The following is a 5,663-nucleotide window of genomic DNA, read 5'->3' on the forward strand; positions in this document are numbered from 1 at the left end:
GTGGTGTAATTTGATTGTATGGACCGTTGTAGTACAGTCAATTAATTCTTGACAAATTAATTATTATTACTGGCTCCAAATTTTTAATTAAAACAGCTGCATTCACAATTTGAGAACAGTAGTAGTACTGAAGTTAAAATGGAAGAAGAATATGAAGTGTGATCTACTACATGACATTGATGCAGACGATTGTATGATGACAATAAGTTATACATCTTCAATATGAGGAAATATGCTCTCAATCAGGGACTTCAAATCGGCAACCACTGTAGATGAACCCTGCACTGAAGCCAACAGAACACCACCTCCTTCCCATTATACTACCTCCTCCCACAAGATCACCTTCACCACTAACACTGAGAAGTGGGTCTGGGATCAAATAGCTACCAGGAGGTTGTAGTGGTCAAGGGGTAGCGACAGCCATGAAAGGACAGGGAGAGGGTAGAAAAGCAGCAAGAGAGGAGGTGGCGGAGGTGACGTGTCTGCTGGAGGTGCCGAGACAGACAATAGAGGTAGGAGACCAGTAAAAGGAATGGGAGAGCAGGGTAGGCCATTGGAGAATAATAGAGGAACAGGGAGAGAAAGCTGGCAACTCTGGCAGTTTCGGAGTCACTTCAGATGATCACTAAAGAGAAAGGGGAGGGACAGAAAGAGGAGGAGAAGGGAGGGGAAGGAGAGAGGGAGGAAGGGAGGTGGCAGAGACAAAATAATAATTGTGTACTTAATCAATTAAACTATTTGATATAATTGAACTTATGCTTAACAATAACCATTACCACTGGAGTACTATACTATTATCGGCCAGTATACATGTATTTAACACTTATTATTTAAATAAATTAATAGTAACAGTTTAGTCACATTTGCCAGTTAAGGTGTGTGCATGGGTTGAATAGTCGGATCATGTGATGTCAACTATGCAATCTTTCAAACAAGATATTCCTTAACTATGCAATGTTCCTCAGATCATATTTTGGAATACTTATTATTATTCCAGGTGAGAAAAAGCATGTAAACAATTTTCGGTACATGCTTTGATTTGCACCACAGTATACTTGTGGTTCAGATCTAAGCATTTTTGATGTATTATATTAGAATGAGTGTTGTTGGTTCTTCCACTGTACTCTATGAGCTATACAGAACTTACTATTGCCCATTAAAGCAATAGAGAAGACTATGACCCAGTGCAGTAAGTGATGTAGAGCAGGGTTGTGGTTGGCCAGGAGAAGGCTTTGATCTCATCACTCTGGACCTCTTATATAAACATGCACAAAACATGCAGATAAGTAGTTAGTTCTCAATTCACAATTGTCACTAAGCATAAAAGGTGATCAGACAATTACTCAACTGTCCCAAAAATACAGCCTCTTCATTTCTTGGCTACTCATTATCTTTTCCTTTTTCCAATTCTTGATGCTTCTTTTCCTCACTTTTCACAACATCTGAATCAGCTGAAACAATGGTTTTTGCCACACAACATTGTAGCAGAGTTGTAACACATTCATACTGTCTTAAAGCAGTAAGAGAGCGGTGGCCTGACTTCTCTTCAATGATCTTCTCTGACACACTAAATTGAAAGATATGAGTTGTAGAAGTAGCACGCAATGAATAATAAGTGTAACTTGTACTGGTACTAGCACTCTCTGACATGCTTGGAAGCATGGCTTTTAAAGTGTTGAATACCTACAGGAACGTTGATGTACCGGGATGTGCCCTATCAGCGGTGAGATCTTTTCGTGGCCTTAAATAGAATGCCTTTGGGTTTTCTGGAAGCTTGCTCAAATAGAAATCGTCATTCTTACAAAGCATTTCTGAGATCCTACAATTGCATGGACTGTCACTTTCTTGTTCTTCATGTGTATGTCTTTAAAATGATGCAAGTTATTCTTAGATATCAGCTCGGTGTATTGATGATATGAGTCCTCATTATAGAGCTCTACATTAGTAGGATAGCCAGAGAACTGTTCCGGATTCAGTTCACGCTGCTCTTGCACACCTCAAAGACACAAATGGAGACCAATGTAGAAAACATCATATCCCGTAATGATTTTTGAGACTGAAAGGAAAATATACCATTGTGCCACAGTAATCCTTCATCTTCAATAGATATGACAAGAGCAGAATGCCTAAAAGCCCCAACACCTTCGGCATAAAGTGTGTTACAAATACCATCTAAAATCTTGTGAAGCTTACAAATCAAGTGTCAGGTATGTCCAAAAAGTTAAACCTGACTCAATTAAGTCAACAGATGCAATATAAGCAACAGAAAAGGGCATGCAATGAAGATGGTTGATACGGCTCATCTGACTTCTGACGCATTTCCATGACGAAGAGACAACCACTTACACGTTTTGTCAATGAAAGATGTAAAGAAGCAGGATCATTAGGTAAGCAAGAATTCTGGACCATAGACCGGTCATTGAAGTTTTGCACTGCCCATGCATTGTCTTCCTTAGTGTTCAAAGGCACAACTACTTCTGAGGCAACTTCTAACTCTTCATTTTCAACAGTAGTAAACCTTTCTTCTGATTTCTTCTTACTATAGGACAAAAAACTTCTTTTCTCCAATGGAGGTAGATTTTCACTGCTACTGGTAGCAATTCTCACACAACACTTTCACTCACATGCATAAAGGAATGGCAGTTCCTACTGTGCATGTTCAGTATAACTACAAATCAATTAAAGCACGAGTCCTTTGAGCACTATTGGATTTATCCACACTCGCTTCTGGTCTTGTCGCTAAAATTGGAGCACTCAGCCTTTGGCCTTGTGCTTCATTTTTAGCCACTTCACCGGAAGCTTGTGCAGATAATTGCAACAGGGCACTCAGACCCATGCTTTAACTAATACATATAGTTTCAATTCCGGGAAGCTCTTTATTGCAACTCCAATGGCAGCTATTTCGTTTTGATTAAACACACCCACTACCTAAAGGCATTGATGGCAGAAGCATCATACAAAATGTATTTCTACAATATAACACGTATAGAAGAAATGAATTGTTGACACAATTATATATATATATATATGTACATTGCACGTCAGTAAAAACACTTTTAAGACGACATGGGAGCTATAATCGCCTGTCATAAAAAAGCTGCAGTATCATTGACAAACCTGCTGTTAATACTGTAATTGCTGGTAAATGGAGAGAAAGTAACTGTAGAGGAAGTGACAGAAGAAGAGAAGAAACCTTGCATTAACTTTTGTTAAAAGTCTACAGGTTGTGTGTTTTTATATCTGCAGATATTGTCCCTGAAATTACTAGAACTTTCTACCATAATTTAAGAAAATTTTATAAAATAAATTTTAAGCCGTAATTGTTCATCTTCATAGCCATTAATGTCTACAAAATTCATTGTCCATTGTTAATGGTTAGAACTAAAAATAATTACATCCATGCCTCAGACCACATGTACAAAATGGCATTGCTGGAAGGACAACTATTCATTAGATTATTGTGAGGTAAAATGAAGCAAATTGATTTGTCAAATAAAGTAATCTAATTAGTTCTTCATAACTTTTTGACTACTTTTTAATAACCATTATTTATAAAAATAAAATTGTAATTTTTCAATATTTACAGTCACATTTAGGCAGTTATTGAGAGCAATTTGTGGTTCACAGTCCATCAACATTTTATATTTGTTGTTATTTGAGTATTTTGAGTGTTTACTAAAATATCTGATACCTGAATTAATTGTTTAGCTAATGTCCTTTTGTAGCTTTTCACTTCATCGATGCTATTGTGACCAGTGTGTTCCAAGATCGATTGTTGATCAATACCTTTATTGTATAAATGGGTTGCTGCAGTTACTTGTAAAGAATGATTAGTTTTGACTCCTTTTATCCCTCCAATTTCAAAACATAGTTTTTGTCATCTGTGACAAAGTATTCCAATTAACAGCAACCAGAGTGAACCAGCAGTCATCTGTTGGCTTATTTAGTGGCTTCAAACCAAATGCATTTGATGGCCAGTGTTTTAGATACAAATGATTGTACTTTTTGAAGATTCTTACGAAACAATGCTGTGGTTTTTAAGTTTGCCTAAATGCTTCACAACTTTTGGAGTCATTTATGTCTTTTAAACATCCAGGATTGTTTTTTGAACATTTCTGAGAGTACTCAAGGTAAGGTCTTTGTCCTTCTTTCTCAATAATTTTAAACTGGCAAGGTGATTATCCTAATTGTCTATGCTCTTTTTCACTTCTCAGTGCAAAGTACAGACCGTTCATATAGGAAATGGTATTAAGAAGAGAGCTATGGGACTGGTCTCCTAAAATGCCTTTACTCCAAAGAGTCTCTTCATCTATTTCAATGCATTCCTCTTTCATTGTAGCATTTTAGCTGTAAGTTGCTTCATTTCACCATTAAGGTTGTAAGGAAAGTCTATAAACTCATCATTCTTGGAAAAATTGATACTGATGCGACCGCTAATTCTCAAGTGACGCATTCACACACCATATGGTATAGAGTATTAGGAACATATTAAAACAATAACAATAATTTCATCATAACCATTAATAATAGTGATAAACACTAAAAATAAAAATATTTAAAAATAACAAGGTTAAGTGGGATTCTAGAGCAAATTTGTAAAAACTAATGAAACATGTCAGAAATAGCTTGACACGGAACAAAAATTAACTGTATATTATCCGTATTCTTCATGGTCCAAGACCTAATCTATCACATTGCAAGAGGCTGGTACAGTACTTTATGATTATTTTATGTCGAACTTTAAGTCCACTTTACATGCCTCATTATACCATTTTTTAATAGGGGAAAGAAAGGCAAAAAATGGAAACTTTCTTTTGCACATTTCCATTTCAGGAGCTCCTAGTATATAGGCGCCATTGTTAGTACTGGGTGGAGTGGGACTGTCCTAACACATTGAGAACAACTTTGCCCTATTTATTCATTATAACAAAAATAATCTAAGTATTTTAAGTTTCCTATAATAAGAACTAAAGTTTTTCTGTTGATTTATAAAAAGAAAATATATGGTACACGAAGTATCACTGGTACATTTTAGTATTACAAGTGAAATTATAAAGTCTATATGCACTGCCATACCCTACTATGCTGCAGCTGTGTGCACTGAGGTATCAGTGATGTCTTGTCAAATAAAGCTATTGGCAGCACAAGCTAATAAACAATCTACTGCCAGTAATGTCATTTGCTGTCTGCAGATTCCGAATAAGCTCTTGTACTTGTGGAAGCTGGAGTCAAAAACATGTCCACTCATGGAGAACTTAAACAGCTGTCTCTCATCAATGCACATTCCATTACAGTTACAATCTTCTACTTTGAAGTCAACCTTTCATCAACGCCTTATTGTTAGATGTTCTGATCTTTACCATAGAGCTGCCATGCTCTCTAGAAGAAAAAGAGAATCTCTATTACAGAAGAATATTATCATAAGTGTACGTCATAGTGATGTTGTCCAGCTGTCATCACTTCAAGAAGAAGTCAGGTTATTAGAAAACAAAGTAAAAAATCTTGAGTAAGTTAATATCCTTTAGTACCTCTATATGATTGTTTCATTTCAGGGAGGCTGTAGTTTCCAATGACGTAATGATTTCACATTTAGTGAAACAACTTGACACATTTACTCAAAGCAAATGTTTTCATAATAAAGGGAAAGCAATCAATGAAGTTGA

This window comes from Amphimedon queenslandica, unplaced genomic scaffold (genome assembly GCF_000090795.2).
Source record: "Amphimedon queenslandica unplaced genomic scaffold, v1.1 AMPQUscaffold_13417, whole genome shotgun sequence".
NCBI lineage: Eukaryota > Metazoa > Porifera > Demospongiae > Haplosclerida > Niphatidae > Amphimedon > Amphimedon queenslandica.